This window comes from Lolium perenne, chromosome 5, assembly GCF_019359855.2.
Source record: "Lolium perenne isolate Kyuss_39 chromosome 5, Kyuss_2.0, whole genome shotgun sequence".
NCBI lineage: Eukaryota > Viridiplantae > Streptophyta > Magnoliopsida > Poales > Poaceae > Lolium > Lolium perenne.
In genome coordinates, this window is record NC_067248.2 from 92,055,443 (window position 1) to 92,077,661 (window position 22,219).

Consider the following 22,219-nt stretch of genomic DNA (forward strand, 5'->3'; position numbering starts at 1 on the left):
CGAACACGGAAAAACGGCCAGAAAATCCTCGATTCGAGCAGAAATTGATGGAATTGGGTGGAGAAAAATGGAGGGATTGTAGATCAACCACTATAACATCAGATCTGTGGGTCAAAACCACAAAAAACGCATCAAATCCGGAGATCAAATTTCGAGCTATTTTTTGGGGCAAATTTTTTTTCTTCGGAAAATTTTTGGGCGAAATTGGAGAGATTCGAGGGTCAAATTCGTGGCAACCTTTGCTCTGGTACCATATGATGAGGCCTAAGGCCCCGTGTGTTGCCCGATCTCACGAATTGACCAAGAACAAGAGGGGGTGAGGGATGAACACGAAGAACACGGCGATGAACACGATGAACACACGCAAACACACACCAACCCGATACAATTCCGGTTTACTCCCGATAGCCCGAACCACTATCCCGATAGAATCTCTCAAGGGAGAGACACGCGGTAGAATCCCCGAGAGGAAGATCGGTATACGATCGGTGGAATCACACGAGTGAGAGACCGGTGGTAGAATCACAAGTGTGAGAGACTAATCATATAAGGAGTGCCTTGTACAATAGATTTGGGTAAATCTAAGGAGGGGGTTTCCCTAATCCCAAAGGGATGGTGGAGGCATGAGCCTAGGTTCTCTCAAGTTCAACTCTTCCCTAATGAAGGGGGAGGTGGGAGCCTATATATAGGGAGCCACTAAGGAGGGGTAGTTTAGGGAAACAAGGGGGTACATGGGCCTTGGCCCGAATTGACTTGTGGCAGGCGCCTTCTCTTCCTGGCGACCTTGGACGCTCTTCTTCCTTCTTCTCATCCATGCTTCCGTGACCTCGGCCTTGAGTGTGGTTCTTGACGTTCACGCACATGATGAAGCGAAGACCGTAGGTCGGGCTGCATCATGAACACTAGCTTCACTTGGCTCACGTTGATGAGGTTGTTGCGGATCTTGACGAGGTTGTTGACGTTGTCCAATGTTGGCCCTCTCATCTTGATCATGTTGAGGTTGTCCTCGGCCCCGTTGGTCAGGGCGAGGATGGTTCCGGAGGTCACGCCTTGGTGGATCTTGATGACCTTGGTCTTGAGCATCCACATGGGCTTGACGATGAGGTGCCGGGTCCATGTTGTGGAGGACGTTGTCTTGGGGTTGGTCGTCATGCCCATGGTGGGCATGGCAAGCCGCTTGATGACGATCTTGGTGAAGAGCTTGGTCTTGTTGAGGACGCTCATGAGGACGAGCATGGCGATGGAACTCTCCGCGCCTTGAGTTTGAGCGAGAATCATCATGACGAGCGTGCGGTCAACGAGAGCGATGGTGATCTCCATGCCTTGAGTCGGAGCTTGAGGACGAATGGTGATCATGGGAGTAGTCATCATGTGAGGAGGTCGATGACGATGAGGAAGTAGAGCGATGTCGATGTCGGCGTCCCAAGTTGTTGATGGCGCGCTCGAGGCTATCCATGCGCCGCTCCATGTTTGCATCATTGGCCGTCACTTGATCATGCAAGTTGTCCGTAGCTTCGCGAAGAAGAATCATATCTTGGTTCACTTGGCCGAAGTTGTGAGCCACTTCTTCATATTGTTCATCGATGCGTGTCTCGAACAAGTTGAGTTGGTCCTTGAACTCTTGGCGTTGCACCCATAGGTTGTGTTGGGTGGCCAACCTCTCGGAGGGGTGTAGGACCTCATCCTCCTTTGCTTGGTCTCCGTGCCTATCCATGATCACAAGACAAGAACTATGTTGTGGGTGTTAGTGAAAGGAGACTACCTCTCACTCTTACCGTGGTAAGATAGTATTGAGGCAATCAACCAAGCCGAAAGTAAGACCAATTGTATCGGGACACACACAAAGGCACACGCAAAAGCTAGCAAATATGGTGTTAGGAATGGATGGTGGAAAGCCAAAAGACGAAATCCAAAATCGAGTATGTTGTTAAGAGTGGGTAAGGTCCAAAAATCAAGTGTCAAAGTGGAGATCACTATAAACACGGAAAAATGTGGAACTCACACACGAGATGAACGGGGTTAGTGCAACCAAGGAACGAGCGGAAAAATGAAAAAAAAAACCCAAAGCAAGGGTGCTCTATGTCACACTAACGCAAGAAGAGGTCGAAGCTAGGTTGCATAGAGTAGAAACACCAAGATTCGCACGAGGTCTCTCTTCTCTATCTCTCTTGCTTGCTTAAAAGCTTTTCACTCTTTTTGTATCGGTGGCACTTTGCACTTTGCTTTTCTCTCTTTTTTTTTTTACTAGCACACTATGCTCTTACTCTTTTGCTGGCCACTCACGAGCTCCACTTATGAGCTTTACTCACACAACGCACAGCCTCACGGTCGGGACCTCGTGCGATGTTTCGCAACACTCGAAAAGCTTCGCTCGTGGGATAGGTCGCAAAAAGAAGAGGGCTACAAGGGTTACTGCAAGTTATACCTGCGATGGTGGAGATGATGGTGGTGGTGGTGGTCGGCGGTGGTGTTAGTCGATGTCGAAGACGAGGAGCCCGGTCGGTGGTCCGGTTGGACCGGAGTTGGCGCCGGCGTGTCCGGTCTGGGGCAGTCGGACAGTCTCTGGGCCGGTTGTCCGGTTTGCGGCCGGTTGGCCGGGTTCTGCGCCGGACGGTCCGGTCTGGGGGGCGGTTGACCGGGTTCGAAACCGGATCGCACGATTTGGAGCTTTCTCTCTCCTGTTCTTCCCCAAACCAAAACCAAATCGACCAAAACGAAGGGAAACGATGGAATTGGAGGCTAAAAGTTGGGGAAATAGTAGATCAAGCACAACAACACCAGATCCACGGAGCAAAACCACTCAAAACTCAACCAAATCACAGATCCGTCCAAAGGCAATTTAGGGCTATTTTTTGGAAAATTTTCTAGAAACGAAATTGGGTGGGTGGAGGGTCAAATCCGCGGAAACCAAAGGCTGCTGATACCATATGATGTGGTCTAAGACCCCGATTGTGGCCCGATCTCGCGAATGACCCAAGGAATCAAGGGGAAAGAGGGGGAGAGGCGGAAGAACACGAAGAACGCGAAGAACACACGAAGAACCACGCACACCAACCCGATACAATCGATGCTTACCCTCACGGCTCGATGGACCGTGCCAATAGAATCCGCCCGGAAGAGACTCGAGGTAGAATTCCGAGAGGAGAGACCGGTGGGGAGGACGAATCAAGGAGTGGGAGAGAGAGTGTAAACACTAGAATCTCTCACTACCAAATCCATACATCCACAAGGGTTGCCTTGATTACAGAGGGATGATACCCAAGGGAGACTAAGCTCAAAGTTAGGTTTGAGTTCTAAACAAGTCTAAGGGGAAAAAGGGGTGTCCAAGGTGCTTATATAGCGGTACAAGGCGACACGGGCCGAAAAGGCACAAAGGAAAACGTTTCGGGCCGAAAAGGCATCTTTAGTCGTGCAGGCCGGTCAGGAGGCCGGTTGGACGGGACCTGGGACCGGGTAGTCCGGTCGGTGACCGGATCCTGGACCGGGCAGTAACCGGGCGAGGTTCTGGAGCCCCGGGAAGGCGTCCGGATGGCACCGGTTGGTGGCCCGGTTGGGGACCGGGTGGCCCGGTCAGGCAGCCGGTCGACCGGATTCTGGGCCGGGTGGCCCGGTCAGGAGGCCGGTCATACCGGATTCTGGACTGGCCGCTCATCGTCTCTTCCTTGCGTTCTTGGGGCGACTTCGGGTCCAGCTCCGTGTACATCTTCTCGATCAGCTGCTCCTCTCCTTCCCTTGACCATGACGTACCGTCCTCTCCGTGGTCTTGATGCTCCACGTACCTAATGACACAAAGGGTTTCGGCATGAGGTAGCATTCCATCCAATGGGGTATCTAGGTCGAGGGAAGTGAGGAGCGAGTTCACCTTGTCGTGTAGAGCTTTAACTCGAGCCCTTGTCATTGGTCCACTTGGGGGACTTGTTGGCCTTGATGTAGTGTCGATGGTGAGCGGGGCTACATCATATCTTTGGAAGACACTAATGGCCAAGTTCAACGTCAAGCTTTTGTTCTCATCATCCTTGCACCCCCAAACCGATGGGCAAACCGAAGTGGTGAACCGAAGCCTCTCCACGCTACTACGAGTCCTTGTCAATAAGAATTTGAAAGCATGGGAAGATTGCATCCCACATGCGGAGTTTGCCTACAACCGCGCCAAGCACTCTACAACATCGAGAAGCCCATTCATGGTCGTCTACGGGTTTGAACCACCTACGGCGATTGACCTCCTTCCTCTTCCGCTACATGAGCAAGTGAACATGGACATCGACAAGCGAGCACAATACATGAAGAAACTCCATGAAGACACAAGGGCAACGATCGAGCAACAAGTTCTCCGTCAAGCCACAAGACTAAACTTGAAGAAAAAAGCACGGATCTTCAATGAAGGCGACCTAGTGTGGATACACCTTCGCAAGGACCGCTTCCCTCAAGAAAGAAACTCCAATGATAGGGCAAAGGTGGCCGATCTTTCGATGAGACGTGGATAATGTCGATTTGTTGGTGGAGTTCGTGCTTGATGATCCGACTACACGTGCAAAGCTCGTGCGCCAATGCAATCGCTAGGACAATCTCCGGAAGTTACTGACCTTGCGGATGCACGATCAGCCTGACCAGCGAGGGTCTTAATTCCTACCTGAAATCGAGAACAAGTAAGAACTAATAATGCAATCAGAATTATTGCGGATATAGATGAAAGCTTTATTGAAAAGGTGGGATTCCGAATAGTCGGTCTTGTTCTGGGCGTTGGCCTCAAAAGAAGTACACGAGAGTTGCAGCAATGGCTAACTTTTTGTCTAATCAAAATCCGAGTCTAAACGTGACGGCTATGGAGGTATTTAAAGGAGGAAAAGGTGGGGTTTCGACCAGCCATACGTATGGTGGCCGAACCAAACCCTAGAAGGCCTTTCCCCCTTCAATACGGACTCTAAAAAATGGCTGACTTAATTCCTGCGAAAATGACATGGGCCTGGCCCAAAACTAAAGGTGACGCAGCACCATATTATGCTATGGACGAAATTATGAAGTGGAGAATTCTATATTTCGTCCATGTCTTCATCTCTTCTTATGGTGGCTTCAAAGTTCTGAAATCTCCACTTGTGGCGTCATCTTCAATCCTCAAGTGCTTGCTGCCATCTCCTCCATGTGTGATCATGCTCCAATGCTTGTCCTCCTCATCCATGCTAGGTCCATCATTCCTAAGAGTAACAAACATATCTGATGTAGCCCCGCTCGCCAACGACACTACATCAAGGCCAACAAGTCCCCCAAGTGGACCAATGACAAGGGCTCGAGTTAAAACTCTACATGATAAGGTGAACTCGCTCCTCGCCACCCTTGATCTCGGTACGCCTTTGGATGGAATGCTACCTCATGCCGATGTGTTTTGTGTCATTAGGTACAAGGAGCATCAAGACCCCGGAGGAGAGGACGAACCAGGGACAAGGGAAGGAGAGGAACAGCGGGACATGAAGATGGATACGAAGCTGGACCCGACGTCACTCGAAGCACTCGAAGGAAGGGAAGACGCCGGCCGGTCCAGAACCCGGTTCGACCGGACCCCAGACCGGACCACCCGGTCCCAGGCCCGGTCAACCGGTCGCCAACCGGATCTCCCACAAGCTCGTACCGGAGACCAACCGGACGGAAATCTGCGAGGTTTCCGGTTGGCGACCGATCGACCGGCCCCACGACCGGACGCCCCGGCGCCAGGCTCGGTCTGACCGGCCGCATGACCGGACGCCCGGCGCCAGGCCCGGTCGGACCGGCCGGCAACCGGATTCGTCGGAAAGGCCCCACCAAACCGCCTAAGTTATTTACCTTTTCGCCTTGCTGGCCATGTATGCCTATATAAGGACCCAGGACCCCTCCCTTATGGCTTAGACATAATTATGAGCTTAAACCAACTTTGAGCTTAGTCTCCCTAGGGTTAGCATCCATCTTGGATAAGCATCCCTCTGTAATCAAGGCACTCTTGTTGTTGATTTGTGAATTGCTAAGTGAGATTCTAGTGCAAGGCACTCTCTCTCCCTTACCAATCCCCTTCTCTCCAACACCAATCTCTCTCCGGGAATTCTGCCGCGTGCCTCTTCCTTGGAGATTCTATTGGCGTGATCTACCGAGTCACGGGTGTAAGTATCGGGTGTATCGGGTTGGTGTGCGTGCGTGAGTCCCGTGTTCTTCGTGTTTCTCGTGTTCCTCGCGCTCTCCCACCTCTTCCTCTTGGTTCTTGGGTCGAATCACGAGATCGGGCCACATCCTAGATCTCAGATCTCATCATATGGTATCAGCAGCCTTTGGTTACCGCGATTTTGACCCTCCACCCACCCGATTTCGTTTCTAGAAAATTTTCCAAAAAATAGCCTCAAAGTGCCTTTGGACCGATCTGTGATTTGGTTGAGTTTTGAGTGGTTTTGATCCGTGGATTTGGTGTCTTTGTGCTTGATCTACTATTCCCCCAACTTTTAGCCTCCAATTCCATCGTTTTCCCGTCGATTTGATCTTTTGGTTTTGGTTTGGGGAAGAACAAGAGAGAGAAACGTGAAACCCGGTTTCGAAACCGGTCAACCGGCCCCCAGACCGGACCGTCCGGCGCAGCACTCGGTCAACTGGCCACCAACCGGACTGCCGGCCCAGAGACCGGTCCGACCGGCCCCCAGACCGGACATGCCGGCGCCAGCTCCGGTCAGACCGGACCACCGACCGGGCTCCCGTCTTCGACATCGACTAACACCACCGCCGACCACCACCACCACCATCATCTCCACCATCGCAGGTATAACTTGCAGTAACCCTTGTAGCCCTCTTCTTTTTGCGATCTATCCCACGAGCGAAGCTTTTCGAGTGTTGCGAAACATCGCACGAGGTCCCGACCGTGAGGGTGTGCGTTGTGTGAGTAAAGCTCATAAGTGGAGCTCGGGAGTGGCAAGCAAAAGAGTAAGAGCATAGTGTGCTAGTGAAAAAAAAGCAAAGTGCAAAGTGCCACCGATACAAAAAGAGTGAAAAGCTTTTAAGAAAGCAAGAGAGATAGAGAAGAGAGACCTCGTGCGAATATTGGTGTTTCTCCTCTATGCAACCTAGCTTCGATCTCTTCTTGCGTTAGTGTGACATTGAGCACCCTTGCTTCGGGGTTTTTCATTTTTCCGCTCGTTCCTTGGTTGCACTAACCCCGTTCATCTCGTGTGTGAGTTCCACATTTTTCCGTGTTTATAGTGATCTCCACTTTGACACTTGATTTTTGGACCTTACCCACTCTTAACAACATACTCGATTTTGGATTTCGTCTTTTGGCTTTCCACCATCCACACCTAACACCATATTTGCTAGCTTTTGCGTGTGCCTTTGTGTGTGTCCCGATACACTTGGTCTTACTTTGGTCTTGGTTGATTGCCTCAATACTATCTTACCAAGGTAAGAGTGCGAGGTAGTCTCCTTCCACTAACATCCACAACATAGTTCTTGTCTTGTTATCATGGATATGCACGGAGACCAAGCAAAGGAGGATGAGGTCCTACACCCCTCCGAAAGGTTGGCCACCCAACACAACCTATGGGTGCAACGCCAAGAGTTCAAGGACCAACTCAACTTGTTCGAGACACGCATCGACGAGCAATATGAAGAAGTGGCTCACAACTTCGGCCAAGTGAACCAAGATATGAATCTTCTTCGTGAAGCTACGGACAACTTGCATGACCAAGTGACGGCCAATGATGCAAACATGGAGCGGCGCATGGATAGCCTCGAGCGCGCCATCAACAACTTGGGACGTCGACATCGCCATCGCTCTACTTCCTCATCGTCATCAACCTCGTCACACGGTGACTACTCCCATGATCGCCATTCCTCCTCAAGCTCCAACTCAAGGCATGGAGATCATCATCGACCTCGTCGCCCGCATGTTCGTAAAGATGACTCTCGCTCAAACTCAAGGCGCGGAGAGTTCCATCGCCATGCTCGTCCTCATGAACGTCCTCAACAAGAACAAGCTCTTCACCAAGATCGTCATCAAGCGGCTCGCCATGCCCACCATGGGCATGACGACCAACCCCACGACAACGTCCTCCACAACATGGAACCGGCACCTCATCGTCAAGCCCATGTTGATGCTCAAGACCAAGGTTGATAAGTGGTGGCCCGATCTTCTCAGTAAGCGACGGTGGTGATGAACACAATGAATGTATGCAGCGGATGGTATCGATGATATGGTGTAGATAACTTGTATGACGCCTACGAAGTCTCTCGATTGATTCCTGTAGCCAATGCAACAGATCTCAACCCTGCAAGATATTCGCAACTCCACACACTTGCGCACGTAGCCGCCGACCACGAAGCGGTAAATTGCAATCTTCTAATCCCCAATGGAACAGCAGATCACACAAAGTTTCAGTAGCATAAAACTCCAGATCGCAACGAATTGGAGAGTTGGGGAACAATAGTTTTGCTTAGCAAACAACTATGAACTAGGGTTTATCTTAAACGTGGTCTCAAGCAACTTTGGGGGCGTCCTATGGACTTATATAGGTGTCCAAGACGACCTCAGGTCGAAAAAGTACGGAAATAACCGACCCAGAACAGATCTGGTCGAAACAGACTCGGACACGGCCGGTGGGAAATCCGGTCGACCTGGTCTGGGACCGGGCGGTCCGGTCGGCAACCGGATCTGGCACCGGGCTGATCCGGACGAAGCGTCTAAGGCCCCGGGATTGGCCCGGATGGCACCGGCGTAGAATCCGGTTTGCGACCGGGCGGTCCGGCGCCACGGCCGGTCTGACCGGGCCTGGGACCGGCCTGAAGAACTCCTCCTCTCGCGCATTCCTCCCGCTCCTCCCTCGCGCGTCCATGGGATGTCTTCACGTCCAGCTCCATGTCCAGCTTCACGTCCAACTTCTTGTCCAGCTGCTCCTCTCCTCCTCGTGCGATGCTTGGTTCCTCCTCATACCTGATCATACATAAGTAATACGACTTAGGTAGTATAAAATTCTCATTGATCAAAGTATCGTTTAGGAACAAGTTCACCTGTTGTTTAAGTAGCTTCGCACGAGCTCGTGTCATTGGTCCAATCCTAACTTCATTGGACTTGAGCTTCATAGCTTCATCTTCATCTTGCAATGACGGAGGTAGTAGTGAGGTAGGGATGTCCTCATCATCTCCCCCCCCCTTCAAAAGGCGTCGACCCCGACGCTCCAAGGTCTTCTCCGTCATATGGTGTCAAATCAGCGACATTGAAAGAATTACTGACACCAAACTCATCTTCTGGAAGATCTATTGAGTATGCATTATCATTGATCTTGGCAATCACTTTGTAAGGACCAGCACCACGAGGCTTCAACGTAGACTTCCTCAGATGTGGGAACCTATCCTTGCGAAAATGTACCCAGACCAAATCACCAGGCTTAAACAACATCTCCTTGCGCTTCTTGTTCTTCCTTGCAGCATTGCTCTTGTCTTTCTTCTCGATCAACTCTTTAGTCTTCTCATGAATTTTCTTCACAAAATCTGCCCTCTTGGATGCCTCCATATTAACTCTCTCATGTATGGGCAAAGGCAACAAGTCAAGTGGAGTAATGGGTTTGAAACCATACACCACCTAAAAAGGACACAGCTCCGTGGTAGAGTGTACCGCCCTGTTGTAAGCAAACTCCACATGCGGAAAACATTCTTCCCACTCCTTCAGGTTCTTCTTGATCATGGATCTCAACAGTTGTGACAATGTTCTATTCACCACTTCAGTTTGACCATCAGTTTGGGGATGACAAGTAGTGCTGAACAGCAGCTTTGTCCCCAGCTTTCTCCAAAGCGTCTTCCAGAAGTAGCTCATAAACTTCACGTCACGATCAGAAACAATAGTCTTCGGAACTCCATGTAGACGTACAATCTCCCTGAAAAACAGGTTAGCAATATGCGACGCATCGTCGCTCTTGTGGCAGGCAATAAAGTGTGACATCTTAGAGAATCTATCCACTACCACAAATATAGAATCATGGCCTCTTTTAGTACGCGGCAAACCCAACACAAAATCCATACTAATATCCTCCCATGGTGTAGTAGGTGCCGGTAAAGGAGTATACAAACCGTGAGGCTTCAGCTTGGACTTGGACTTGTTGCAAGTAATACATCTCTTCACATACCTGTCCACGTCCCGCCTCATCTTTGGGCAATAAAAGTGGTCAGCTAGCATGAGTAGCGTCTTCTCACGCCCAAAGTGACCCATCAAACCTCCAGCATGTGATTCCTGCAACAAGAGCAAACGTACAGACGATTCTGGAACACATAGTTTGTTAGCTCTAAACAAGAACCCATCATGTATGTGATATTTGTCCCATGCTTTACCAAGAGCACATAAGCGATATGGTTCAGCAAAATCATGATCAGTGGCATACAAATCACATAGTATCTCTAAACCAGGAATTTTAACATCAAGTTGAGTTAATAACATATTCTTCCTAGATAGAGCATCAGCAACAATATTATCTTTTCCCTTCTTATGCTTAATAATGTATGGAAAAGATTCAATGAACTCAACCCACTTAGCTAGACGCGTATGCAAAGTAGATTGGGCTTTCAGGTATTTCAAAGCTTCATGATCAGAATGTATGATAAATTCTTTTGGCCACAAATAATGTTGCCAGACTTCAAGAACTCTAATTAAAGCATACAATTCTTTATCATAGATAGGATAGTTCAACTTAGCAAAGTTTCTCAGAAAAATATGCAATTGGGCGACCCTCTTGCATCAACACGCCACCAATTCCAATACCACTAGCATCACATTCAATCTCAAATTGCTTATTGAAATCAGGAAGTGCAAGCAACGGTGCAGAAGTTAACAATCGTTTCAGTTCATCAAATGCATGATCTTGGGCTGCGCCCCACTCAAAGACAACACCATTTTTAGTTAAATCATTCAAAGGTGCAGCAATAGTACTAAAGTTGGGCACAAATCTTCTATAAAACCCAGCTAGACCATGAAAACTTCTAACTTGACTCACATTCATGGGAGTAGGCCAATTTTCAATAGCTTCAATTTTAGACTCATCTACTTCTACTCCATGCTTAGAGACAACATAACCCAGAAATATGACCTTATCTTTGCAAAATGTGCACTTCTCAAGATTACCATAGAGTTGATTATCACGCAACACTTGCAAAACATGTCGAATATGTATAGTATGATCAGATTCATTGCGGCTGTAGATTAATATGTCATCAAAGTACTGATGAGATCTGAGATCCCGGATGTGGCCCGATCTCGCGACCAAGGACCAAGGGGAAAAGGAGGGAGAACGTGAGGAACACGAGGAACACGAAGAACACCGGTACTCACGCACGCACACCAACCCGATACACCCGATACTTACCCCCGTGACTCGGTAGATCACGCCAATAGAATCTCCAAGGAAGAGGCACGCGGCAGAATTCCTGGAGAGAGATTGGTGTTGGAGAGAAGGGGATTGATAAGGGAGAGAGAGTGCTTTGCACTAGAATCTCACTTAGCAATTCACAAATCAACAACAAGAGTGCCTTGATTACAGAGGGATGATACCCAAGGGAGACTAAGCTCAAAGGTAGGTTTGAGTTCTAAACAAGTCTAAGAAATAAAGGAGGGGTTCCAGCTACTTATATAGGTACACCCAACCAGCAAGGGCGAACAGGTACGCGAATGGATAAGTTAAGGCAGTTTGGTGGGGTATTCCCGTCGGATCCGGTTTGCGTCCGGTCAGACCGGGCCTGTGACCGGGCTGCCCGGTCATGGGTCGGTCGACCGGTCGCCAACCGGGAATCTGCGAAGAATCCGGTCTTGGGCCCGGTCGTCGTCCGGTATGAGGGAGCTGGCCCGGTTTGCGCCCGGTTGACCGGGCCTGTGGCCGGGGCGTCCGGTCGTGGGTCCGGTCTGACCGGGTCCTGGACCGGCCAGCGTCCATCTCTTCCTTGGAGCTCTTCGGGCAACGTCGGCTTCGGCTTCATGATCATCTCTATGTCCAGCTGCTTCTCTCCTTCCCTTGACCTTGGCTTGTCCTCCTCTCCGGGGTCTTGATGTGCCTTGTACCTAATGACACATAGCATTTCGGCATGAGGTAGCATTCCATCCAATGGGGTACCGAGGTCGAGGGTAGTGAGGAGCGAGTTCACCTTGTCATGTATCGCTTTAGCTCGAGCCCTTGTCATTGGTCCACTTGGGGGACTTGTTGGTCTTGGTGAGGAGGTGTCCGAAGGCCACCCCGCATCATCTCCCCCCCCTTGGGAGAGAGTCGTCCTCGACTCTTGTTCCTCCTCATCTCCATGATAGGGTGAGAGATCCGAGATGTTGAAAGTGTTGCTCACCAAGTACTTGGATGTTGGCATGTCGATGACGTAGGCGTTGTTGTTGATGCGCTTGAGGACCTTGAAAGGCCCATCTCCTCTTGGCTTGAGTTTTGAGTTGCGTTCTTGCGGGAACCTTTCTTTCCTTAGGTGGATCCAAACGAGGTCTCCTTCTTCAAACACGCGTTCCTTTTTCTTGGCGTTGAGGCGGTTAGCTTGGCGAAGTACATTCTCTTGTATGGTTGCTCTTGTCTCTTCATGTAGTTTCTTCATGGTGGTGGTGCGCTCGTCGAAGTCCATGTTCGTCCTTTCATGAAGAGGTAGTGGGAGGATGTCGAGTGCCGTTGGAGGTTCGAATCCATAGACGATCATGAAGGGACTCCGTGAAGTTGTGGAGTGCTTGGCTCGATTGTAGGCGAACTCCGCATGGGGTAGGCAATCTTCCCATGACTTCAAATTTGTCTTCACAAGTGTGCGGAGAAGTGTGGAGAGGCTTCGATTGACCACTTCGGTTTGTCCATCGGTTTGAGGGTGCGAGGACGATGAGAACAAGAGCTTCACTCCAAACTTCGCCATGAGCGACTTCCATAGGTAACTCATAAACTTGACGTCTCGATCCGACACAATGTTTGCCGGTATTCCATGTAGGCGAACCACTTCCCTGAAAAACAATGAAGCAATGTGTGAAGCATCATCGCTCTTATGACATGGTATGAAATGAGCCATTTTAGAGAACCTATCCACTACCACAAATATTGAGTCATGACCATGTTTTGTGCGTGGTAAGCCAAGTACAAAGTCCATGCTTATGTCCGACCAAGGTGCATATGGAATGGGTAAAGGCATGTATAGACCATAGGGATTGGAAGTAGACTTAGCTTGTAAGCATGTTGTACATCGTCGGCAAAGGCGTTCCACGTCGCGGTACATTCTTGGCCAATAGTAGTGGGTTGAGAGCATGGCATATGTCTTCTCTCGTCCAAAGTGACCCATGAGACCACCTCCATGTGACTCTTGCAAAAGCAACTTACGAAGGGAAGACTCGGGAATGCAAATCTTGTTAGCTTTAAACAAGTAGCCATCATGCAAATAGAAATCATCAAATCCGCGGTCAACGGAACACTTGGCAAAGATTGGTCCAAAGAAAACGTCGGAAGGGTAAAGTTCTTTGATCTCCTCAAGACCCAAAATGTGAAACTCCAAGCGGGTGAGTAGAAGAGTATTCTTGCGGGAAAGTGCATCCGCAACCACATTTTCCTTGCCCTTTTTGTATTTGATAACATAAGGGAAGGACTCTATGAACTCAACCCACTTAGCATGTCTCTTGTTCAAATTGTGTTGACTTTTCAAATACTTCAAGGACTCATGATCCGAATGGATAACAAACTCTTTTGGCCAAAGGTAATGTTGCCAAACTTCAAGAACACGAACCAAAGCATAAAGCTCCTTGTCATATATAGGATAGTTGAGGCGTGCGCCATCCAACTTCTCGCTATAGTATGCCACGGGTTTTCCATTTTGCATGAGGACACCGCCAATCCCAAGGCCACTCGCATCACATTCTATCTCAAATGTTTGAGCGAAATCGGGAAGAACAAGTAATGGTGCCTCGGTGAGTCTCTTTTTCAATTCATCAAAAGCTTGTTGTTGTGCTTTACCCCAAACAAACGGAACATTCTTTTTAGTAAGCTCATTTAAAGGGCAAGCGATGGTGCTAAAATCTTTCACAAAGCGGCGGTAGAAACCGGCAAGTCCATGAAAACTCCGAACTTGACCAACATTTGTGGGAGTGTGTGGGGGACCCCGGACTAGCTGTCCGAAATACCCTGTTATGTATACAGTTCACGTTCCCATGATCAGTGTGCCGTGAACACATAACCGAACTGATATCAAATTACATCATCCTTTACAAAACGGAATAAGAAAATTACATCAAGGTCACATGACCAATCTTTACATAATAGCCTCCAAGGGCCTAATCTAATCATCAGAGTAGCGGAATCACTTCGGCAGCGCAGAGCCCAAGTCATCTGCCTTAACCCTACAGGCAACTGACTGGGAAGACGTTCCTAGCTCGCATAGATGTCACCAACTCCTTCTTCATCCGTCGTGTTCCTCCAAGTCTGGCCAAGTAAATAGCCAGGGACAAAGCCGTGAGTACAATGGAATTGTACTCGCAAACCATCAAGAAGGTAATTTGCAAGAGTGCAAGATAACAAGTGCTAATCTAAGGGGGCAAGAGGGAAGAGCTAATTTCTCTTGTGGAAATAGCATGAAGAAGAGAAATAGTTTCTCTTGTGGATATAGCATGAAGAAGAGAAGTAGTTTCTCTTGTGGATATAGCATGATGAAGAGAAGTAGTTTCTCTTGTGGATATAGCATCCCGGCATCTCAGGTGATGGGGACACTAGGGTGGTCCTATGACATCTCTATATCTTTGTTAAAGAAGATACTTCAAAAGATAGACTACGACATCTCTATATCTTTATTGAAGAAGAGCTCCTCTACATGAAACACTAGGAAGGGGCAACCCAATTTTGTTTCTTTTCCTCGACCATCCCCATATGGTCAACACCAGCTTTCCCGTACCCTTCCGGTACATCCAACACTTTATCACTTTCTTTGTAAAGCATTTCTAAGACAAAACTCGACACAGCTCTGTAACGGCCATCCCAATCGTCCATGACCGCGGACGCGGCTATTCGAATAGATTTTACTCTGCAGAGTTTGCACACTTTCTCCACAAGATCCGTGAGTCTATCATGTGGGCATCATCCCTGCATATCAACTATGCCATGACAGAAACTCAGACATAACCTTTCGCTTATCTCCACTGACATGAGTCCTTCCCTGCGGGCTTATCCCTTCCCGGCACCCCGGCAGCATACCTCCTTTTTGAGCGTATCTCCGGCGCCACGACAGAAGACCCTCAGTAATCGTCCGGCTATAGACAACTACAGTGTATTGCCTCCTTCAGAGCGCAACCCGGCGTCAGAGGTCATCGTGACCCTCCTAGAGAGTTGTGAAGGGGTCTCATGCCAGCTTCAACAAACTAGGGCTAAGCCCCGTGCCCACGTTGGGGTAATGTGGTTGCGCGATTTAGTTGTTCCGAGCGAATACAAAGAAACGTGTGTCGTTTTTCTCAAAAACCCAAGTCACACACACTTTCCTCTTTCCAACCATCATTGTCAAGATCCTTTCCTTCCATAAACCATACACTCGGGTAAGGTCGACTCACCCAAGGTTTTCTCAAAACTTTTACAACAAGGTAAACCTTGAGGGGTTCCCAACCTATAGTTTTATGTAGGAGCTAAGATACAACAATGGCATGATGCTAGCCATCATACCATTAAGGAGATGGTAATGGAGGTGTCAAGGGGATCATACATGCTTAGGATAAGCATGCATGGGAACAACATAGTTAGGATTGTTCGACAAGGGTCATGATGTTAATCATCATACCATGAAGAAGATGATAAAATAGGTGGTCAAGGGGCATACATGCTTCGGGTAAGCATGCATAACAACAACAAGGGGTTCAACATACTTGAGAGTAAGTATGCGTAACATCAACAAGGGGTTCCACATACTCGAGAGTAAGTATGCATAACATAAACAAGGGGTTCCACATACTCGAGAGTAAGTATGCAGAGCATCAATCAAAGTAGAAGATATAACAAGGGCATGATACTAATCATCATACCACTAAGGGGTGCAAAAAGGGTGTCGAGAGGTCGACACACTCAAGGTAAGTGGGCATACCCATCACATTTAGAGGGTACACCGAGATCATGAAGATGACCACCATTTCCCTAAGGGGATGGTAGGCGAGGTGTCAAAGAGAATTTCAACATGCTCACGGTGAGCATGCTCCATCAACACAAGTAGAAACAACACAAGATAGATCGAGAGACAATAATAACAACAAAGTAACCACAATATGTGATTCAACATTCAGAGATCAAGAGATGGCTTGCCTTGGCTTATTTGTCCCTGGACTTCTTCAACTCCATCAATATAAGAATACCAACAATATAAATAAAATCCTTGTCCGATTCCACTTCTTCTTCTCCTTCTCCGGAATCGTTCGCATCTATCGCCGGAAAATATAAAAGGAACACAATCAATCACATGGTACCAGCAAAACAACATTCAACAAACAACAATCAATAGCTAACCACTTTACTAAGGGCTAACATATTAAGGACTTCTAGATACTACAAAGCAATTAAAAGAGAACCCATTTTATTTACCTAGTAAAGGTATGAGAGTATCACAACTTAGCAATTGCCTCTCTCGGTATCACCATGGCACAACCAAGTATCCCATGGTGGATAACATTAGAAAGATGACAAATGCATTAGTTTGGCATCAAAAACATTTACATTATAATTTGAAACATTTTTGGAAGAGCGGGCAATCATTCTCCCTATCTTATAAAGCTTACAAAACACTACACAAGAATAGGAAGCAAATGATATGCCCCACCATTTGAAAATTTAAGCCAAACAATAGAACTAAGGTTAAGTTGCAAAGGTTTTGTTTTGCAATCATAAAACAATGGTTGAGCAATTTTAATCCAAAGGGGTGGTTAGAGTTTTCAAATAAATCAAAAAGTTTTGCTTCAACAACCCATGTCACACATACACATTACTAACAGTAACAAATATGCATGAACAGAGACTAACATTATTTTTCCTAGATGTCCAGTACTAATACAAGACTAACCCAATTGGATTCACTCGAAAATATTAATCCTACAAATTTAGGAATTTCTTTGAATCTGACTGTACAGAAAACAAGATCTGTAAGCCATAAATTGTAGAAAAATCCTAAAAATATGAGACCACAGGCATTTGAAAGATATTTAAACAGAGGTGCATACACAATTGGATTTGGGGTCAAATTGTTTCTGAAACTCTCACAAATTGATTAACAAGGTTACTGCATGTCTTTACCATTTTCTTGACAACAGGATTTTCATAACAGATAAATGTTTGAAACTTGTTGGAGATGATTAAGAAAACATCCAGCAGTCCTACAAAGTTGGAATCACTAAATTAGGTTAAAATATGGATTTTTGGTGAATTAAAAATTAACAGCCATGTCTGCAGAACACACAGAACAAGTTTAATTCACCACAAATCGTACATAATTCATAAAAATATGAGGTCAGTTGCATATGAAAGGTATTGAAAAGCTGGTTCTTACCCAATTTGTTTCACTCAAAAATTCGTTCCCAAGCTCCTGGTTTAATTCGACAAAGTCAGATCTGACCAGATCTTGATCTGTGAACCATTTCAGTTTCATGAGGTCAATCGAAGTGAAACCAACGCCAAAATGAAGGTACTGAACAGAGCTTTCACCCACGGTTGAGTTTTCTCAAAAAGGTTTTGTAAAACGGACCCAATCTAACAAACAGTGAATCTGTATGTTTCCAGAACTTTATTTACCAGGGATAATATGTAACGAATTTGAGGATGAGACCAACGCCAAGTTGTAGATATTTTCAATATCTACCTGTGGAACTTTGAATCACTCGATTTGGATCTGCACACGAGATTTGGTGGATTTTACAAGTTCGTACCAGAATCTGAAACAGCAAGATTGCAGAAATTACTGCAAGAATTTGGACGAACTTTGCTCAAGAACTTCAGATCTGAGGATTGCTCAAGCTTCTCCATGCATAGCTCAACATGCACCTGCATCAAGATCCAATCTTGTGAGAGGGGAAAAGAGGAAGAGAGCTGGATTCATCTATGGTTAGGGGAGAAGAGAGTGAGAGGGATGCTCTCATGGTGAGGGGAAGCTTGAGGGAGGAGGGAGCTTCATCTTGGTGAGCTCTTCATGGCCATGGCCGGCCATGGAGCTTAGGAGGAGCAGCATTTCGTGGTGGAGGAGAGGAGGAGAGTGTGAGGGAGTGGAGAGAAGAAAATGAGAGCCAAAGGTGGAGGAGGTGGCCGGCTAGGGGGTTTTTATAGAGGGAGAGGGGTGGCTGCCTCCTTTTTTGATTGGCCAAGGAAGGTGGCTGCCCATTTATTGATTGGAGTAGTTGGGAGGCAAGGCTTGTAGAGGAAGGAAAGATGGAGAGGCATGGCTGGCCGAAATTTGAATGCAAACACAATTTGGCCGGCTCCATCCTTGCCAACAAAAATGAACAATGTGAGAGATTTAGAGATGGAGGAAGATTGTGATGGTGAAATATACCATGATGGTATTTGTTGCATGATGGATTTGTGCCAAGAAGATGATGGTGATGGTGATGTACAAGGTTTTATGTGTATGCCATCTTGGAGATGGCTTCCACAAGATTTTAGACTTGAACAACTCAACACAAGATGAAAAAGAGAGAGTGATGACCACATGCAACAATGCATGTGCATGTCAAGGTAGATGGGATGGTGATGGTGGTTTAGACAATTATAGAGGAAGACTAAGAGACATGTTGAGTGAATTAACCATGTTCTCACAAGGATGAATATGGTGGCAGAAATCACCAATTCATGAGGTCAAGGTGTTGATGGAAAAGAATAGAGGATTGAGATGAGTATGATGAAATATAACTTGTTCTTCAAATAAGAGATAAATTGGGAGTGATTTGAATTACTCCCTGAGTCTAGGGTTTAGTTGAAGGGAGTCCATTTGAAAGAATCAAATGATCATTCATTTGATCAAGAATTGGAGGATGAGGGGATACTATGTGGTAGATCAGAGTTGTGCATAAGATGTGCAAGAATTTCCATTTGAAAAAGGATTCATTTGAAAAGTATTTGAAATCCTCAATTGTCTAGGGACAATTGGTAATGAACTCAAGTGGAATGGAATTGGAAAATATTGAGAGGGGACTAGTTGGAACATAGGAGTTCAAAATGTTCTACTTACTTTCTCAAGTAAAGTAGAGTTTTCTCAAACTTAAAATAAACAAGAAATGGCATAAATACCATAACAATCCTTTTTGTAAAAAGGAAAGCAAAATAGAGAGTAATGTTTTAGAAATCAGTACTTGGTAGGAATGGGATGAAAAACAAAACCCATTCCAGTTCTTTATTTTCTTTGAAGCTATATCTTGAAAAGGGTTTAATAAAGGTAGAAGCAGTTTTGTGATCAAAACTTAAGAAGGAAAACAATAGAGTTTTTGAGAAAGAAAGCTAATTTAGGGAGGAGTGTTCTCAAGGGTAGATGGTGGCTACAAAATGTACCCATCATTCCCACTCTTGGTTTTGTGAAGATTTAACTTGGATGAAAACAAAAACAAGAGGTAAAAGAGGAAGAAGTGATCTGGTGCTGAAATATGGGATAGGATACCAGATCAAGTTGAATATATGAGTAGCAAGGATTGACTGAGACATGCAGGACGTGGAGGTTGAAGAGGGTATTGCAAAGATGAGATCCATGCATTGAGGTCAGCAATAACAGTGGTGGGGGCTTAGAGATCAATTGCCAGAGTCTGGAACTTTTAAGTAGGCACACTCATGTCGCCATCAGGAGAGAGGTTTGATGTAGTAAGAAGGAAAACAATTCTTCCTAAGTCACACATGTGTTTTATTTGGTGAGTTGCTTGTTTAACCACTAAGGGTGTTGTTCTATGAGGTAGCTCAAGACAAAACTCAACAAGCAATTCAGGACAATTCATCTACCAGCAGATCAAAGCAATTCATCATAACAAACAGATCAAGGCAATTCATCTTAATTAGTCTATAGAAAAAGTTTTCGTTCCCCCTAATTTTTGCATTATGGACAAATAAACAAGGTTGCAAAAGTGGGGCGTTACAGACTCTTCCACCCTTAAAATAATCTCGTCCCGAGATTACTGAGTGTAGAACTAGAGGGGTTATAAAGTTTAACCAAAGTCAGACTCAATTCTTCTGTAGATGTGCCGTTGTTGATAGAGTTGCAACTTCAGCTTCTGAGAGACCTGGTAACTTCTGGCCGAGGGCAAGCTTCGTGAGGAGGTTGAATACTCCATGCAAGTGTTAGGTCTGTAGCTTCTTCATGATCCTAGCGGGGGTTCAAGATTGTGGGAGGGTTAGTGCACTCCAACGGTGCTTTTAGCAGGTTTGAAAACTTTTTAGAGTTAGCTTAAATTTAGTGGAAGACAAAGTCTTCCACCCTTAAGATTGTTCAGCGGGTTTCCTGAAAAGCTTGAAGCTTCTGCCACGGTCTTGTCGGGCGCTTTCGAAGAAGTCATCTTTCTCTCGTCTTGGGTTGAAGCATCTTCAGAAAGTGAGGTGCAGTCCACAGCTTCAAGGGGAGTTAGTGCATCCCAAGTTTCCAACGGTATATTTTTTTTTTGAAACGTTGAAAATGTTAGGGTCAGCTCTAAATTTTAGTGGAAGACGAAGTCTTCCACCCTTAAGATTTTTTTGTCAGGATTTTCAGAAAAACTCTGAGCTTCTGCCTTGTAGTCCTGTCTGGGGCTTCTGAAGAAGTCATCGATCTTCCGCATTCAGTTGAAGAGTCTTCAGGAGAGAAATGTAGGCCACGGCTTAAAAAGGCACTCACGGTGTTTACTAAACCTTATAACACGTGGTAAGTCAGTAAGTCGACGAAATGCCTGGGTGGTGTCCCTATGAAGCAGCAACAAAGGTCGTCGAAGACAATCTTCAGCTTGATGGTCAGTGCTGACTTATACCAGTTAAGAAGGGAGCGGGTAACTACACCTAATCTTGAGTCTTGAGGTATCTTCAGGAATCTTCACTTGATGAGGAACAGATGAACCATGTGACGTAGCTTGGCTTTGACACTATTGTTCGCTTAGCTTGTTAGATGGTGGGTTAGAGGGTAGTTTCAAAAAGATATCGTCGAGGTTAGCGCGATTATACTCCAAGGTTAGACAAAGTTAGTATGTCTTCTTGCAGAGGTGCAGTCACTCTTGAAGGTAGAGACTTCTGCTTTCTTGACGAAGTGGAGATGCTTCAGTTGATCTTGAAGGTATTGGCTTCTGCTTTGTTGGCGTAGTAGAGATGCTTCGGCTGATCTTCAAAGTAGTGGGCGTAGATAGGGGTCTGAGTTAGTTTTTCTCATGGTTGAAAAATCAACTGCTAACGAGGTTAAAGTGAGAGCCATTCGTTAACTACCCAACTAACTAGCAGTTAGCAATACTTCGGCGAGGCAAACTTTAATCCTATCATTGCATGCGACACCCATACAATCATAACCAGAGGCAAAATACCACTAACAGAGGCTACTGGTATTTTTCCTAGATGCACAGAAACAAAACAAGATCAACACAATTGGAATCATCCAAAAATATTTATTTTTCAATTTTTGAGACTCAAAATACTAACCAGAAATAGTGATCAAGTTTTATTTATTAAAAATCCCACAAAAATCCTAAAAATACAAGGTCAGCGGCATCTGAAAGATAATTTCATAATGGTTCTAGTGCAATTGGAGTCACATCAATCCGAGCTACCAAACTATTTTTATTAGCAAAACAGTATACTGGCAGAATTTCCATCTTTAATTTCTGTTTTACAAATTTCAAACAATTTAAAAGGGCGGAAACGTCTAAATAGCAAGACATACATGCACACAACAAACAGATGCAAACACTCAAGGCAGCACACTAGGGAACTACAAGCAATCATCACACCAGACAAGGCACTCTAAGCATCTAGGGATGCCTAATACGCAGGGGTAGCTCAATCAAAGCGATTGAGTTTGTCCTATCCATCCTATTGGTTCGGGGCTGGTCACATATGTTGGCGTCTTCAGCTTGTTGACATCGTCTTCAACAAGGATTTCTCGAAGCAGAGGGTGGTGATGCGGCCTGGTGTTGAGTCGTCAATGTTGAGGTAGAGGATAAAACTGTGTAGTCTTCTTGCTCAACATCCCGAGGGCGTGAGGTCTTCGAAGGGGTAGCTGTTGAGGTACTACCGAAGTCGATATCTTCTCATGGCTGGCCTAAAAATTACTAGTCAAG

At 46.3% G+C, this 22,219-nt stretch overlaps 1 long non-coding RNA gene across 1 annotated transcript in view; it reads right to left on the minus strand.

Moving 5' to 3' along the window:
• Nucleotides 1-16,621, minus strand: part of LOC127319564 (uncharacterized) — a 32,149-nt gene extending 15,528 nt beyond the window's left edge. Inside the window, exon 1 of the long non-coding RNA XR_011744871.1 lies at nucleotides 16,548-16,621. This is a non-coding gene — a long non-coding RNA (uncharacterized lncRNA). The remainder of the gene's footprint in view (nucleotides 1-16,547) is intronic.
• Between the last annotated feature and the right edge of the window lie 5,598 nt (nucleotides 16,622-22,219).